Source organism: Lichenostomus cassidix, chromosome 3 (assembly GCF_008360975.1).
Source record: "Lichenostomus cassidix isolate B80296 chromosome 3, HeHo_3.0, whole genome shotgun sequence".
NCBI lineage: Eukaryota > Metazoa > Chordata > Aves > Passeriformes > Meliphagidae > Lichenostomus > Lichenostomus cassidix.
Window position 1 is genome coordinate 50,904,585 of NC_139483.1, and position 18,981 is coordinate 50,923,565.

Consider the following 18,981-nt stretch of genomic DNA (forward strand, 5'->3'; position numbering starts at 1 on the left):
AGCACATCCCCCTAAGTATAGGTCCATAACCTCACTGCAAATAACAGTTTAGACACTGCCAGCTGAGACCAGCACCCTTACTAACCAGGCCTGATGCTTTTAGACAATGGTCAAGCTGACAATTGACACAGTGTCCTCAAACACACATTGCTCAACCCATTTGCCTAGCCTGCTGCTGCCAAGAGGGCTGTTTGTGCAGGCAGCTGGCAGGAAGATGGGAGTACATCTGGCGATCCTCCGAGAGTGGGCAGGGAAAATGAAAACATCAGATCTCAGCCAAGCCCAAGATAGGATTCTAGGTAAAGCTCATGCTCTACTGGATCCAAAGAGACTTTGGCAAAATCATCACAAGGAACCTCCCACACCGAGTGGCCTTGGCCTCCATTCTCTGTTTGAATGACTACCCTGCTATGACACCCAATGCAGCAAGGTGCACAACAAAGAAATCGAGGCAGAGCCACTAAGAGGCAATTAAGGCCACTAGGCAGGCAGGCTGCAATGTGGCAGGTATCCCACTAGACCATGGCAATCCCTTGAGCTGTCAAAACTATCTCCATCTCCATGGAAAGACCACTGCAAGATCAAGCCCATGGCAGAGTAATGGCTATAGTGCTGGACAATCTCAGCAGTAGATGAAAGCTAGCTTGTCCCTGAGAAGGTGGCAGCTGGTCAGCCATGCAGGATACCAGAAGTGAAGTGCCATGCCTGGGTGCAATAGAAATTTGTCAGCAGGGAAAATAATCTAAGGATTTAGGGTCTATTTACAGAGTTTTGGTTGTTGTTACCTGCAAAATCTAAGCCAAGGTTCCCTATAAAATAAAACTAAGAACTCAGGGAGTCTGGTGTTAATTAGAAGTATAGACTTCACTTGAGGCACTTGGAATTTAGACCAGATAAGCTGAGATCAGTCTCGGACAGTAAACTCCTGGTTGCAGAGACAGCTTCTACAGCACAGGATTACATAACTATTGTTTCAGGTTGGCAGTCCCAGTGTAACACCATCACTGGCAGCAGATAATTTGTCTTGAAAATCTGAACAGGCCACCAAACCATCTCTGAGCACACACTTTTACAGCACTTATACTGGACATCATGTGACTTCTTTACAGAGAAACAAGTGCTCTATCTTACTAGCCCTTGTTATTGCCACATCTACAGAGGGACTGTTTCAAGTGTCCTCTCTCCCAGTCTCTCCACTCTGCCCCTCCAGGTCTTAAGACTACCAAGAGAAAGGCAGCAGTGAAGTCTTTGGTCCTCCTCAGTGAGGCAAGATCCCTCTGCACTGATGTCACTCTGCTCTTGGTGTGTGCTCAGTAAGTCAGTAATTTGTCATGAGCGTGGGCCCTATCCATACATGGCAGGCTGGAGGAGGAATGACCTCAAACTCCGCTTCTAATCCAGGGGGCATTGCCAAAGCACAGTGTTTGAGTTTGATGCATGAAGTGCAGATATATTTTCAGCTACTGAATCACACTTTTGGCTCCACAGCTAACTTGAACTTCTCCTTAGTTTTGTTTGCAATTTTTTGCTCTCTGCGATCACCACTGCCTCTCAGAAAAACAGGTGGTGTTTTAAAGAAAAAAACCCTACATAATCATAAATGTGAAGATTTTTTTTTTAAAATCGATTTTATTTGAGTAACTTTTGTTTTATTCTCTTGCATGTGTGGAGGAGTGGAGTTAAACAAATTACTAATAGAGTATGGTGCATCACCAATGTCTGGCTTTTTTATTTCGCGTTCTAAATATATGCTATTAAATGCTGCCAGTGAATGTTTTCTAATGATTTTTGTGTCCAACACAAGAATCAGTCTGAAAAATGAGGCAGTGCAACAGCAGTTAGCTTAAACACTGCTACACAAGAGCTCTTAGCTATATATTCCTATAGCTGAAGCAAAAATATTTTGCTATACTTGCTCCATGAAAACATATCCACTTGACCACAACTCACAACCATAATTTGAAACTGGCAGTAATGAAAAAGCAAAACCTCATTTTACAGTACAAAGGGCATAAGTCTTAATTGGCTTACCCTGCCCATTACAACTCCATCACCTCTCTGTCACTGTGGCCTGAGCCTACTCTCACTGATTTGGGAGGAAAGCTCTGGCAGACAAATTATGCAACCTCATTCACAGCTAAGCAAGTCATTTAAGCATATGCTTAATTCCATCTCTAATCAGTAAAGTCAATTCAGCAAAGCAAGGCATGTGCTCAAGTCAAAAGCAAATAGGTAGTGTGCATCTTTTTGAATATGGGTTTTTCACAGAGTGAGGATGTTGCACAAAACTTCCCTTGATTTCCTTTGGAGCTCATCAGGCTGGAAGAAGGTAGAATTCAGCTGTGAATCAAACTGTCACTCATGTATGCAAAGTACTAGCTTTTTTAACTCATCCATAGGTCGGTTAAGCAAAAACAAATTTTAAAAAAGCCACAGGACATATCCTTGGAGTGGGCACAGATATATATACATCCTACCCATGGATTGCAGGGACCACAGAGGCAGGGGTGAACACAAAAGAAATTAGGTAAGACGGTGCAGTAGGAAATTCTGTACATCCAGAATTGCTGATGAGCCTCACTGAGCCTTTTCACAGAGTGAATTAGGAGCTTTTCGTATCTACTGGAAGAAAAGTGAAAAATAATGGGCATTTCAACTCTTCATTTACATTTGCCTCATGTGGCTATGAAGAAAGAGTGCAGATAATAAACACACTACTTTGATAAGGAATGTGGCTCTTCCCTTGATGGACTGAAGTAACAGGGCAGCCTCTAACATCATCTGAAACCTATTATTTTCCTTTAAATTTCCTTTAGTCTTAGCAAGCAACATTAATCTAACAGAGACGACTTCCAGCCAAGCACAGATCCCCAGGAGCATTCCTCGACTGCTGACAAGTGGGAAAGGAAAAGCCTGTTGCAAAGAGCAGGGCTGGAACCAGTCATGGGGAATTTATGCCCAGCAGCAGGCTGCACCATTTGCCTGCCTCTGCCCTTCTCCCCAGATGAAGGAGCCTTATCTACCTTTGCAGATATCAGAATCAATTCCAAACACCGTGGGGCTGCCCTAAATTATGCTCTGCTGCCCGAGGCTGCTTTCTGCCAAGCTCCCAACCAAGTCCCCATAGATAAAGGCTGTGGGGAATGTGGGGAAGGGAGCGCTGAGGGCCAGGCTCTACCTGTTCTTCAGCTCCTCCAGCTGCTGTCAATGCACTGACTTGTTCTCGGTTTGAGATTGCAATCTGTCCCTGCCCCAAAGGTGCTGCCAACTGTAGAGTATAAATGTTTTCACAAATTAAACAACTCCAGAAAAATACACATTATGCAAACATCTCCGCTCTTCCAGATGACACAACATGGAGCACCAAGCACAAACAAAAATGGACCAAACAGTACAGAAGTATTGTGGGAAAAAACCTCATTTAGTGAAGAACTTCTCTGCTCTCTTTACAGCCATTAGGACAGTGGTAATGCTGAACTGGCTGGTCAGCCACAAAAACTAGATAAATTGAGAAACATAAGAGACAACTGAAAGCAAGGAGACAAACAGTAAAATTAAGTGAGGCAACAGATGGAAAGCAGAAACGCAATGCCTAAACTGCAGCTGTAATTCTGCTGGAACAGTCACATTTAAGAGTAGTTCAGCTTGCTTTCCAGTTTGGAGAGGAAAAGAATTTTCTTATTAAAAAAAACCCAGTTTATTAGCTGAACCGCTGTGGGTTTTCCCCAGATATTTTGTGGGACAGGAAAATTATTTTTCTCCATACCTAGGAATGCAGAAACACTTCTAAGAAAGGGCAAAATTCTGACAGCCCTCTGGTGTTGTCCTAGTACTGCTGGGAGGGGAGAGGAAGGTCACATCATTAAAATCTACAGCCACAAGTGAAAGAGCTGTGTTTTAGTTTCTGGTGGCCAGGGGTCAATCCCTGGCACTGTTCAGAGCTCTCCCATGGCAGCACAACTTCCTCAAGCTTTCTCATTTACTAGCACAACTGTTAAAATTAGGCAGGAAAAGGGTAGTTATTGTTGTAGCAATGTTTTTGTAGGTTTATTTGGCAGCTTTTCTAGCAGAATTTTAGTATAGTTTTGATAACATGCAAGTATGGGAAAGAAGGATTTCCACATGGGCCAAAGAAACAGTTGTGGCAAGACTACCTATTTTTAACATGGTTTATTCCTAGCACTATTTCAGACACAGTATTTTCTCTCCCATCTGTTGACACAGTTGTTTTGTTTCTCTAAAGACATAGTTGTCTGTCTCTTGGAGAAAAAAACCAACACCAGCACCATGAATAGTTGCAGAGAAAAACATGAGACCAAAACCCAGTTAAACAGTGATCTGGTCAAAAGGTAATGCTGCCAAAGCTTTATGACTGAAATGTAGAGCAATTCTTCAGATGCCTCTTAAAATTTACATCAGGTATTTCAAGTGTGACTGTGAATCTTTAAAATTCAGATCTGGTATACCCAACAACTAACTGAGATGGTTTATTGATCTAAGGAGTCTGACTGCAGAGCTGCTATTGAAGCAATGTACTAGTCTGTTCAGGAGGAATGCAGACACGGGGTCAGGGGCAAACTTTCTTTAATAAGGGAAGGGAAATGTAATGAGAGCACCAAGGGGAAAAACATGAACCCCTAAAGCTGATAAAAATTAAACTGGTAAAACAAGACAAAACATTAAGCAATCCTTCTAACACTCAGGTTGCCAGGCTGTTTTACCTGACTTTTAATGATAATTTTTTTGCCTCACTGGACTGCTGGAGTTCATGGTTATGATCTCTGAGGCAATCTGAAAATCTTATCTCCTCTCAAAGGCATTTCAGGCAGCTTGAGAGCTACTAGGTGGAAGCAAATAAAACTGAAGCATGGCTAAGGTAGGCCCTCTGAAGATCACTAAAGCACCTCTGTTCTTGTAGGACAGCCTATTTGCTGGAAAAGCTGCAATATGGAAACCTGATATATTAAAGGTCAAGACTCCAATACAGAGCAGACTCATCTGTATTGTGTTTTAATTTCTTTTTATGCCGAGAGGTGCCTAGGGTACTGAAGAAGTGACAGAAAGATAAATCATGCATGACAAACTGGAACAGAAGACAAGGCTGTATCCAGAATAGGATAGCTCTGCTGGTGCAGCTGTCCTAACACACTGTACTGACAGTGTTCCCAGCACAGACTTCATTCGTACCAGCAAAATTATGTTAATTGCTGGCACAGCTTTTTCCTGAGGTCCCTCTTCCCTCATCCAACACACTAAAAGTATTTCAGTAAAAGTAAAGGTTTGTTCTAAGTGTATCCACAGTGAGAGCCATAGTCAGAGATCAAGTCAAGGCTCATGCCTCTTTACACCTTTGGCCAAGACAGCAGAGACAGCAAAAATCTGTAAAATAGGCATGTTCTTCCTTTGACAGGGGTAAGAAGTCCTTTGTATAGACTTCAATACTAGCAGCTGCCCCTATTGGGAATCTTACGTTCTCATGCACTTTTGCAGAAATGCAGAGATAAAATGTCTCACCACTTCTGTCCTTATCAGAAAGGTTATGGTATTTCCACAAGCCAAACAAGTTTCCAACACTCCTGTGACTGACCCCAGCCCCTGCTCCACCCCTGTTCTGTAGAAGGTTCACCCACCTGGCCCTGCCCATGTCAGTGAGGCTCAGCCCAGGGGAAGTGGACAGTGTGCTTAGTGCTGCTGCCTGCTGCAGGCACAGCCTTCTCCCAGGATGCAGAAGGGAGGACCATGATGTACAGTGACATGGGGGAAAATTATGCCAAACCGAGTGCCTGGTACTATGTCTAAACAGGCCGTTAAGGAAAACAACCAAAGTCACCAAGATTATGGAAACCACAACTGATTTAAGATATATTTTAAAAATAATTTTATCAGAAAGCTTTCGGGAGCTGTGTGAAAAGATATTTTCTAGGTGTGCTATGTGGTATGACTTATTGGCCACAATCATTCAAGTGATTTAAGATTTTAAGACTGTTGTCTGTGATTTTCATAAGCGAATGGGCAGTGACTTTAACATGCCTTTGAAAAAATTAGAATCAACAAAGGATCTGGCTACGTATTCACACACAGTTTTCAGCCTGTTAAGAGGGCTTGCCTGCTTACCTGCCTTTGTCTACAGTTGTGGTCATTGGCCACCCAGTATTATCTAATTTTCTTACAAAACATACAGTATCTATTTCTGGAAAGCTGGACTTACTCCAGGCTACTATGGTTTCCATAGACAGGAAGCTTGAAGGTTTGGGATTAAAACAGCAGGAGGTTGAAAAGAAAATTGAGGACCTGGAAATAACAACTGATAGTCCTGACGCAATCATCACTGACAACACGGCAGCTCTGAGAAATGTAATCAACAGCCTGGAGAATAATCTCAGATAAAAGGCTAGGTTTTGGAGGCCAGTGGAAAGCTCCTGCAAGGACAGTTACAAGACAGGTTCTGGTATACTTTTCCATATGAGTTTCAAGAATTTCTCCTCAGCATCATGTAGGAAAACATGATACAAAAGCTTGTAGCTATGTGAGCTACCCCAGCATGTCTCATTTAAAGGAAAACTGTTGTTGGCCAAGAGCGATGACAGCACGTCTTCCTCTAGCTATGGAAGCTGAAGGTCCTTCTGTCCCCACTTGTTCCATGCTGGCTGAAGGTTCACATTTCCTATCTCATTCAATGTGAGCCCTCCACTGACCTTCAACCAAAGCCAACCCAGATGGCTTTGCCTGCAGTAAGAAACAGAGCACTTCTGATAAGCAGGGTGGTGGGGTAGTAATCACCAGCTTGTGAGCAATGATGATCCATGGGCAGAGGGTCATCTTTAACCTTTGCAGTCCCTTGCAACTCCTGTCCACTGAGATCAGAAGCATAGATGAAGAGTTATAGAAAAGCAAGATGGAAAATATAATTTGCTGTATCACTAAAGTCCTAGCTGAAGAAATACGCTTACCAGACATGATACTGAACTTAAAGCCCTAAGTAAAATTATCTGTGATGTGGTACTACAGAAGACTTTTTACTTTAGAGGAGATACACAGATTTTATCCTGAATTTTCAGAACTCATGAATGTCGTTGTAGACAAAGTACCCCTCTTTATATCCTTTTGTGATAGTCAACACAAGAAAGTCACAATAAAATATATAGTCCAGATAAGTGTACTAAACCAATCCCTCTCTAAATTAACCTTTTTTACTATGCCCAGGAAACTCACTAAAAAGCAATATATTTTAAAGAAAAAACTTATTGACCTTTGAAACACAAATGACAATGCAGGTGAGCAGAGTCTTCACTAAATTTGATGCCCATGTCCAAAAGCCAGATGCCAGCCTGAACGGATACCAAAGCACTAAATGGCAGGAAGAGACTGGCTGACTTAAAGAGACTGGCAGGGATTAGCTAAACCTGGTTTCTGAGGGTGTTTCATATTAACATATGGTATCTTCAAGGCCTAATTGCCCCAGGAACGAGGCAAATGGAAAAACAGGTTTTTCAGTTGCCTTTGCTTTCCCTGCTGCATTCAGCTGCGCTTTGGTGCAGCCTCAAGCAAAAGACGAAGGAGTGTAAGGCGGCAATTTCACCAAGACTTCTCTCCTTAAACCCTCAAGGTTTGATTCTATGTTAGGGCTACTGCTCAAAAATTAATAAAACCAGAAAAATTATGAGAGGCCACACTGACTGTAGAAGCTCCAACCAAGGAAAAACTGCCCTAGGAAAGGAGACAGGAAAAATGCAAGGGACTTAAAATGCTTTTGGATATCAGGGTCAACACATTAGGCCCAAAAAAATGCTTCTACCAGGAAGCCATAATGTCACTACTAAGAAACATAAGAAATCAAGCTAAAGGCTTCTCATGAAGAATAGAAGACACAACAAACCATAGTGATCATTCGCAAACTCAGATACAATGAATGGTTAAGGAAAGTGATAAGGTAGGAAAAAAAGAACAAAACAGATCCCTACTGAATTCTACATCTCCAAAGAATTATTCAAATTCCCAGTTGAGTGTTTCCAGAGATTAATACCACCAGTTCTGATTCAGGGAATTACAACAAATATGTTAAAATTCAGTCCATTATGTCCCAAATCATTATTGCACTGTTCTAGAACCTTTGTGACTACCAGAAACCGCTTACATTATAAGGAACAAGCACTCAAAGAAAAGCTATTTTTTGCTGCCAGGACTACTTCATGGGCAACAAGCAGAATTATGAGATCCCAGGAAGAGGCTCCAGGCAGAGCCTGATAAACCTTGCATGACTTTAGGAGAGGTAAACCACTTCTCACCACTTCTCTAGGGATTGGTTACTAATACACCAATCCTACAGTTGTTTCAAATGTGATTAAAAGAGGCTAGGTAAATGGAGTGAGAATTAACTTGCTGGAGCTACTCCATTTCTTTCATTCTGACAAGTCAAAGAAATTCCTAACTTTAACTGCGTATTTCCAGTTTAACCTATTTTCCAATGTTTTTCAAACCATTTCATTACAGCTAGTCCTGGCAATGAGCAATGAAGTCCTCAGTGTGTTTGCAGATCATCACAGCAACATGATTAGAAAACTTGATCCAAATGTCACAAAAGTCAATGGAACTTGGATTGAGCCCAAAGAGAAATGCACTTCCCTGCTAGGGGTGATTAGCTATACATCATGTTGCTTCTGTGGATGAAAGTGAATCTTTTCCCATGCACCAATTTTAATTACTAAACAACAGAGCCTGCTTTTGAACAATATAGTGTCATGAGAGAAAACATAACCTGGCATAGAGAAAACATGTCTTCTGTGCCCTGGGATCAATTAAAAATTCCACTGACTACAGTCACTATTGAGTAAGACTATCACACTGTTACTTAAGGGAATGCACGTACACACACACATGCACCAGCTTACTGATCTGTAGGTCCTCTAAACCCTTCTCTGGGAATCTGCACCACAACAGACATTTGTAGGAAGAGAGATGTAGTTCATGTGGTCATGGGGATGCAGATTGCATTTCACCTCCTGTGTAATATTATTCTCTAAAATTTTATAAATTTCCTATCTTTAAAATATGGAGACATTTCTGGGAAAAAATTAAAACATTTAAGAAAGAAAACAGAATGTTTTAAGTATAGCCTAAATATTTATAAGATATTTTATTTTTAAGACCAATTTCAAGAGATTACCCATAAACACAACACACAATTGAATTTATATAGTAATTATTTGGCATTTTACATCTGCAATAAGTGCAAAGCAATATTCATCCTATTTCTAGCTTACACTGTTCTTAGTGCAGTGCTTCTTTTTGTCAGTAGGACTGTAATAATTCACATACCAACTGGAAGAACAAGTCAATCTGAGAAATGTTGAATCTGAAGAGAACAAAAATCACAGAAACATTTGGGATGGAAGCCATCTCTAAACGTGTCATCCTAGGTCATCTATAATAGTCACTTATCTAGTCTAGCCATGACCGACTCCACACCCTCCCATGGCAGTTTGCTCCACTGACCTAAATGTTGCATAGTAGTAACCCCTTTCCAATATTGAACAGTTTACTAAAGTACTCCCTGCTGTAGCTTAACAGTAATGTATTTCCCCCCCCTTCCCTTCAGCAACATATGAAAATATCTTGCCCTGCTCATTTAAGCCCTTGCAGTTATATTAAAGCTCTCACTTAGGCTCTCTCCAGACTCAATGTACCTAGATTTCTTCTCTCAAATACACTTTCATCTTGACTTTGGGATTTTCCATCTTCCAGAAGAGTCCTGTGAATTGAGGCTGCCCTTTGGCTCTTTGATTTTGTGGGCTGAAGAGCATTTTAAATATTTGCACCAAGTTTAGTCAGGAATTTAATTTATGAAGCTTGAAGTTACAAATATGTCATTGCACAACTCTTTGCTTTATAGTAACATTTGTTCTTTCAAATTTAATATTGTTCTCCCAAGAGATACCTCAAGAAAATCCCACATACAAGATCAATAATCACATTAAAGAGACAGCTAGAATTTAATAACACTCTTCTACAGGATGTGCCCTGCAATTCCAGAGAACTTCCACCCAAACCTCCCTGTGTAAAGTTATTTCAGCTCCATTAGGTTTTGCTCAGAGTGAAGCCACATCAGCACCAGGATTACCTGAATATTTACGCAGAACATCTGGAGGCTGTTGAGGCCTCACTAAATTCCAGCAGCAGGAACTTAAAAGCTATTTTTTATATGCCTGGCCTGCAATCATGGCTCATATACTTTGATTTTTAAGTAACACCCTTCACCTGATACAAGTGACACTCCTGTGCTCCAAACACAGAGGATGTCCAGGAGCACTGGTGGCACTTCCAGGAGAAGCTGGTGGCCTCCTCACGCTTGAAGAGAAAGTCTTTGGCTGAGGTGCCTGGAGTCACACCATGTGTGCAAGGCATGTGCCACCAAACATCCACCCGTCCTAACTCTGCCAATGTCTTAACACAGATCCCTCTGAGTGATGTCTGAGCAACCCATACAGACAGACTGGGGTGGTCAAGTTCTCCATCTGTGACAGAACACCTGTGCTGCTTTTGATACCTGGAAACAGGCAATTGCCACAACTGTGGATTTCAAATACACTATTGATTTGGTGTATCATCATATCACAATGATATCTGGGACTTAAAATCATTTGCCTGTAACATAAAGCAAGTCCATCTCTCCATTGCAAATACATGCCTAAAGAAAGTGGTAAAGACACAGGAAGAGGAGACTTATTTTGCTCTCTTTTGACACAAAGATTGGCGGAGTGTCTCTGAACAGCTCTGCTCCACTGTTACTTCAAATAGCTGCAATATAAGACTCATCTAACTTGTTTTCAAAATCAATACATGGAAGGTTTGAGTTTCTTAGTTTTTCACTATTTCAGCAAAGAGAGGACACCACTGCTGGGACTGCCTTTGGCTAATGCCAGCATGAGAAGCTGAAAACACAGATTACAATAGCATGGCACAAACAATTTCTGTATTAAAGAGAGAACTGTAAAGTCTGATACAAACAGACAAGCATTACATTTTCCAACATACAGCTCAGAAGACAGGCTTATTGACCATAAAATGAATTATATAACCCAACTTGTATTATGTCATCTGAGACCTTGCTTAGGCCACTACCTTTGAGAAATATATATATATATATATATAATTTTTTCCCAGACAACTGTCAAGTTACATTCCTTATATAACACTGCTGCAGTGCTAACCTGAAGCATAATGACTGTGCTCATTATAGGGTTATTATGAGTTCTGAGATGAAGAGCTGTCAATAATTTAATTTTCTCCTTATAAGGTAAAACATTGTTGCAAAGGGAATCCCAGTTATATCTGTTTGAAACATTAATTACAGTAATAAACAGGTTAAGAGCAGCAACCACAGGTCTCCCTCCAGCAAGGCATGCAAACCTGTATCTCAGGAGGTGTGTAGGACAAGGAAAACAGATGCTGCAATCTCAGCTGCTGGATCTGGCCTTAATGTACAATCCTCTTCATCCCTGTACTAAGGAAGATGGTACACAATCCTGCAGTGCTTCTCGCCAAACACACTTGATGCTTTTTGTATAAAACATATAATACCTATACACAGTAAATTTTCTTGATAGTTCAGTCTAGCTTTTTTTTTGTCATTTTTGCTGTCAATTCTGTGCAGCCTGTTAAAGACTGTGAAAAGAAATGGCCTTCAGCAAGGATTTCTATTCCAATCACACAATCTCATTTTATTTCAGAAAAAGAGCTATTGAACTGGTTCTTCAGTTTTCAGATAAGTCAGGTCCAGCTTTCAAATGCTGCCCTTATGTTGTGATTAGGTTTTGCCAATGACTTCCTATTTAACATACCATAAGACAAACTGATACCTGTGCAGTTGGGTTCCAAATGTGTTAAATCAATTTGATAATAACAGGGCAAGTAGGTAAGTCCCTAACTCCTTCCTGTCCATTTATACACTAGCAGGTTTTTTGCTAATCTTTTCTTTAAAAGACCTCTGATCTAAGAGTCTTTTAAAGGCCCCATCTCTAGTGAACCAGCTTCTGTTGCTACGAGTTCTTGTAGTAAAAAGCATAGGTGGTTCTTTCCAAGGATTCCACTGTATCCCTTACCATCAATATCCAACTGAGTTGCAAAGTATACTGTGGATTCTGTCAAAACCCTTACTGGGGCTTTTCCTGGTTTGCCACTGATGTTTGCCTGCATTTGTACTCCCAAGAACCAGGCACTGCAGGCCAATGGATCAGTAGGAGATCATGGAACGCTGCAATGCTCCCAGCAGCTGCCTCTGCCTGCTCAGTCTCTCTCTCCCCTAAAGCCTGTGGTGTGCTTCAGTGCAGCCAGGGCTCAGAGCCTGGGCTAATGGATCAGACCCCCCTGCCATCTAACAGAGAGGTTTCAATGACTAATGTTGAGGTGTAAAGATCACTGAGGCTGAAATTAAAATCCTAGAAACGACATGGAATGCAGGCAAGTTTATTCCAGTGTGTGTGCGTGTGTTACCAGGGTTTTTAATTTTTTAACAAACTAGGAAAAGAGAAGAAATCCTAACTTTAGGGCTTCTGCTCCATCCAGTTCATCTGCGTGCTCCAGGCAGCTCATCTAATGCAGCAAAATACAAACCAGGCATAGTGAGACAGCCCTGCTTCACAAGCTCACTAATATAAATGCACTAGCATTTCTGAGGCTCCAGCCCACAGTCTGCCACCTTGCAGAGCCTCCCCCTGACCCCAGGCCCGCAGGGTGAGCCAGCATTTCATACCCTCCACTGTCAGACAAGTGACATGGATTTGCAGCTGGAGGTGAGAGAACAGTTACAAAGAAAGTGCAAACCTTCTCATGTTCATGCTGTCCCTACAAATCCCTGCCCTCTCCTGGTGCCACGCACAGCCTCCCCTTTCTGGGCTCAGCCCCTACCTCCAGTGGCCCCCAAGCCCTTTTTCTGGGACCAACACAGGCTCCACTCCCCGCCTGAGATGCTGTGGAGTGACGACCAAGAGTCTGCTCCAGCACAATCCATCCCAAACCATAACTCTAAATGTATCTCCCAATCCTACTCATGTATTTATAGGCCCCTGCATGGGGACAAATTATGCTTTCAAAAATATTACAGGAAAATGCTGCAAGTGATTGTCATTAAGAAAAACCCCATCATAATTTCATTAAAAATTAACAAAAAGAAAGCATTAGTGTTGTTCTGCCAACTGGGGGTTGGGGGGTGTCTCACATTATTAAAATGAGAAGGCCAGCAATGGAAAGCCTTTTTAGATTGGTGTTTCCATTCCTTCCTCTTTTGCTTGGTTCAAAAGTCCTGCATAATTAATACTGTAGTACTTAATAAATGCTTATGAACCTACTACCTCTCTGCTTTTTCCATTTAATTAGGTGATTGACTTCAGGCATACTATAAATTATAATGACAATTTAATTACTTTTTTAATGTGCACACTTAAAAGATTTATAAACAGGAATAGGGTAATACAGTGCACTCAAAATTAGAAATACCATGAACTGGAGAACAGCACAAAGTAATGACATCTAAAGTATCTCCTCAGTGTCTGAGCAGCTGCAGTGCCTGGGAGGTAGGGTATTTAAAGTGTCTGGTACAACTACAGAGAATTGCATATTGCTATCCAAATGCCCATGTACACCTCTTTTAACTTTTCCTTCCAGCATCTGCACTTCTCACTTGGCTTCATGGCAGAAACATAAAGGAGTTCCAAGGACAAGTCAGGCTGTGGACTGCAGTGTCTCTTAGGTAAAGCATTCACAACAAGTGGAGGATCCTTTCTCTTCTTTTAAACAAATCATAAAACTTCTGCATCACTTCATCATAACACAGTCATTGTTAGAATTTGCAGGGGGCCAAAATCTCCTACAATATTCCAGCTGGCACAGGCAAACTGCCAAAGACCATGGATTTCATCATCTCATGAACAGACCCTTCCTAGTCAGGAGGCAGAAATGTCTGAGAATATTTCACTCCATCAGCACCACATCCTACAACAATCCAGGTTAACTCTTCTGATACTGTTGTTATGCCATCTAGAACTCATTCCCCTGTCACAGGAATGTAAAAGCTAAGAGGATTGCATATATAACAAATCGAGTAAGAATCAGACCCTTCAAACCAGCGCTCAAAAAAAGTACATTTGCTAAACAAAAAATTATCTTTTTAAATTTAAATAGTTTAAGATAATAAAAGGAGAGTTAACCTACTTAGTTAGCCTACCTAAATGCCCAGACATTTCCAAGCTCTGGTTGGTCATTAAAAACAAAGCTCTATTTTCTACAAGTTAGTTGTCACCAACAGAGAGACACAACAGCACTTGTTTTAAATCATACAGTATGCTATATTGGTGAAAATTTCTCATGTAAAAAAGTCATTAAAATTTGGGCTAGAGGAGACGCTTTCCCATCTGGGAGCTGAATCTGGTTTGGTGTGACTATTCCTGTCTGTTAATTTAGCAGTACAAAGTATAACTCTACATTCTTAGCATACTTACTGGGGATGTTGGCATCTCTGTAACCAGAACTGCTTACAGGGAGGAAAAAAAAGACTGGGCAATTCACAGTGTGCTAGAAAAATTATGGGCAATTCCACGTTTTAAGCATCATCTATCAACAGTGTTGAATAGTCAAAAGGGAAATAAATTTAAATGCATCGCCAAGGCAAAGGCTGTGATAATTGTAACTGGTTTTCCCTTTTAATACAGAAAAAAATCCCAGACTTTCATCTCATTCACGCCCAGTGAAGCTGAGTGGAAAGTGGACCAAGCCCATTGCTTCATCGTGTGTACGCCTGTCCACCTTGGCCAGCACAGGGCAGGACAAGAAAAGGTATAGGTGAAAGAAAAAACACCAGGAGGCTGAGCAGCACGGTGAATCACAGGGAGCCGCTTTGTCTGCAGCTTCCGTTCTCTGAGGAACTGTGCAGGGCTGAAACAATGGCTCTCCTATGGAGCTGCATCTCATCTACCTCATCTACAGCCAGTGATGAATGATGGGTCAAGAGGGCAGCAGACTTTGGGTGTACAACCCTTAAATACTTTATCAAAGATGGCAAAAGGCCATGTGCTTCAATAATACAGCAAATACTTCCTTTTGCTGTATAGCAGACAAATTCCTTCCTCTCTGCTGGCTCAATCTGAAGCTTTTGGTTCACAGCTCAGAGTGTGTGCAAGTTCTATATTCGCAAAATATACACGTAAAAAAGCTGCAGTTTTATTCCTGAGACCAGTCAACTGTAAACATTCTCACAGAAATGAGAAGTCAGTGAGAAGTCAGTCCTATCTGTGCTGAAATCCTATGCATTTGTAAGTATGTAATTCTAGGGATTTGTGGGGCTTATAGACAATAAAAGAAGGCACGTTCTACTCATTTTAAAAAGTGAAACTGAATAGTTAGAATTGAAAAGAATTCTAAAACTGTAACTCATCCAAACTTTTCATATTGGGATTTCTTGAAAGAAAAACATACTGATTTGATAGAAATGAAAAGTTCCATAAAATATAGAAATTCTGTCCCTGGTTTAAATGAAGATTAATGGAAGTAATAGGCCTTGTGATATAACAAGGTAAGATACTTCAATACTAACAGTTTGACACTGTTGTGCTACTCAGAGAATTACAATTTAACAACACAAACAAGATGAGTTGGAATATCTTCATGACATAAAAATATTTTTATGCAAAATAAAACTGAAGCGACATTTAAAATGTTCTGAAGTAAGATGTCTTACTGCTTAAGAGTTGTCAAGGGTTTGTCCCAGTTTAGAGAAGAGGTAAATTATTTCAGAACCTTCTGCCATCTGAATTTTCTTTCAACCACTTTTGTCTTCTGTTCCTCCTTCATCTGTTTATTCCTCTAGATATCCTTAAAACTTGATCTAACAGCTCTGAATTTGACAACAAAAATTCATATTCTAAAAGGACAGAAAGCTGTGAGCTCATGTTTGGTTTCTAACAGAAGTGGCAGAAAGCAATCTTGGAAAAAACCTCCAAATCAGCTATGATTATTTCAGGTCCCTTATGAAAAATGTCAGCAACAAAAGTAGTCCACTTGGGTTCCCACCCACCCAGCACCAAAAGCCGCGGTAACACTGTAATTTTGGGGTCATTGCTTAATGGCAACGACACTTAATACTGGATCATAACTTTCCCATTTTGGAGGCTCTGAGGAGTTGGTTGACATCGAAATGCTGATGTGACCAGTGCGGGTTTTCCGGCAGCGCTGTGTGGGCAGTGAGGCAGCGAGCTGTGCCATCGCTCCACCCGCCCTGCAGTGACACGGGAAACCTGCGCCTTTCGCCTCCACACGGGTTAGGGCAGAAGAAATGGGTGGTTTCCCTCCCGAAGATCTCACATCATTTTATACTACAGCAAGGGATTTGCATAATTTCAATCAAAAGATGTATTACAAATTTCACTGTAGACTTTGAATTTAAACATTTCAGAACTGGGCAGCATAAATAGTGCTTATGCTCAGAAAATGGAAGGTCTTGGAGTGGAGGTGTCTCAACTTCCTTATAGTCCTGTTGAACAGATTACAAGCAGGCATGTCATCTCTACTTCAGTCAAGTGTAAATTTCAGATTAAAAAATAAGTGATTTTAATTGATAGCCATAATGTGTACTGAAAACCTCCTAAAGCAATAATAGCTTTTACACAACCACTGCTCCCAGAAAGCAAATCAGCGCATAAGTAACTCACCCTCTGAGTATTTTCATTCCTTTTTCAGAGTGTGAAACTGAGATTGGCACCAAACTGCATCACCTTTTTAATGCGTTTTCCATCCAAACTGAGAAGCACTTGAGGAGCCACAGTGATGTCCCAGAGAAAAACATATTCAATGTAACTTTTCTGCTACATCCACCTTCAGTTCATGGCCCAGCACTCTGCTCCCTTTTATTCATCCAGGTGAGGAGAAACTGACAGCCGGGGGAGGGAAGAGATTGGGAGCCATATGGAGCTAGAGTCAATTTTCGGTATGTATTTTTGAATAGATACAAAAGAGATAAATGCTGGCATGCATAAATTCATATTTTATCGATACCTATTTTAGTACTTACTGTCAGAGTAATTTATTCCAAAAAAGTCTTTTTTAAAGGCAAACACCAGTTTAAAGAAAATTCCAATCCTGACGTATTTCTTGCCGCAGCAAATCCAGGATCCCAATGACATGAAGCAGGAGGCAGAAGCCCACTCAACAGGGTTTACCTCCCAATGCCAAAAGGAAAAGTGGTGTAAGTAACCAAGAACCCAAGAGAGAGATTCTCCAGGTCACTGCTCAAGACAAGCTCCCCAGGAATGGGGCTGCTTGAGCAGAGGTGGGCAACCAGCCTTGGCACAAGGAAGTGTTGAGGGTCCACGTCAGAGCTGCTCATGCAGAGAGCAAGCAGAGCTGACAGTTTTGCATGCAGCACCTTGTAATAACAAAGGCTATCAAAATTACAAGATTCACTAGATTGGCTGCCTGTAATTGCAGCACCAACAAAAGTTCAGTTTCACTTCTCAGGCTTATTCAAATAATCCAGCCCCTATGGGCCTGCAAACCTGAGCTGCAAATCTGAATACGGAAGGGGATTTATTAAAAGACAGCTAGTGCATCTGACCATGACGGAATGCTAAAAAATGAAAAAGTAATGAAACACACTGAACACTTCTGAGGCCCAGATTATGTTTGGCCTGGATCCAGTGGACACGTTTGATTTCCACTGACTCTCCTATTACAGACTTGTTATCTCCCCAAACTTTGATCTAAGGCCACCGCAAGAGCAGAGGACAGCAAAGTGAAAGTATCTGTGAGAGTCACTTATTCCATTAGTCAGAAATCAAAAATCAAAAGAGCCACTTGAAACACTAACAATGCAAAAACTCATCACTTCCTTCCAGAGAAGGGCAAAAGACCTTATTCGTAAGTGTTGATCAGAACACGTGGCATGGCAGAAAATTTCTGGACTCTATTCCCAGCTCTTAAATAGTTCTGTGGCTGGACTTGGGCAAATGATTTGAATTTTCTAAGCTTTTTCAGAATCATAATAAAAACCACATACCCACCTCACAGAACAGAGGCTTCATCAATGTTCCTAACTCCCTCTCAACTTCTTGAATAGACAGTCCTGCAAAAGTGCAGAGTACCATTATTTAGATTTGATTTGCTTTAAAAAAAATTAATCCCGTCTAATACTTGGCTGTTTTTTTTTTATTTTGTTTTCCAGGTAGGAACAATTTTGGATGCCAAATCAGCATCTCTGCCTGGAGACTGGCCTCAGGCTTCTGCCTCATGCATTTGCCTACATCTTCCACAATACAGACAGTGATTCTGTGAACGGGTCAGTAGGACACGTCAAGCAATGTACATCTAATCTGAATGCAGAACAAACAAAAAAAGTGGGTATTTTTAAGAACAAAACTATTTCCTAAGAATTTAGTTTCTTCATGATCATACAGTCTGGGTGCAATGTGTAAAAAATGGGTTTCTGAGGCACCGTGGTGTCTTCTGAATCACTGCCATTACCCGAGAAAACCCCAGGAAGTGGTTTGGATGAGAAGCTGGACCCAACTTGCGTAGATATCAGCTGATGTCAGAGTACACACAGCACAAAGCCCTAACAATATGGACATTGTGAAACCAGGGATAACCTTCTCTTATCTCCTGCAGTTTGGGAAAACATTTCTAACCAGGTGACTACACAGCTTAAGAACAAGTCGAACAGTTAATCATTCACTATGCTTCCTAATTAATCTCTGTATCAGGCCAAATTTTTGTATGCCCATAAAAACACAAAGATCTCCAGTGAGGGAAACAACAGCATGAGCTTTTGGACCTCCTTCTGCAAAGCAATTCGTTTTTCCATAAACAGTTACTATTAGGCAAGGACAAAGCAACAAACCAGACAGCCATCTGTGTAAACCAATTTGAAAGGATGGTGACCTCATAAAATTTTTCAAACTAACGCTCTCCATTTAACTTCTGCCACCCCGTCCTGCCCCA

At 41.2% G+C, this 18,981-nt stretch overlaps 1 protein-coding gene across 6 annotated transcripts in view; it reads right to left on the reverse strand.

Annotated features, from left to right (window-relative positions):
- The window catches only part of HIVEP2 (HIVEP zinc finger 2), a 137,339-nt gene that overhangs the window by 58,797 nt on the left and 59,561 nt on the right, over positions 1–18,981 (reverse strand). Inside the window, exon 3 of one of the 6 annotated variants that reach the window (XM_085055721.1) lies at positions 18,045–18,106. The exons of the other annotated variants lie outside the window; for them this stretch is intronic. The gene's annotated coding sequence lies outside the window, so the exon portion shown is untranslated. The remainder of the gene's footprint in view (positions 1–18,044; positions 18,107–18,981) is intronic. 6 annotated transcript variants of the gene reach the window in all.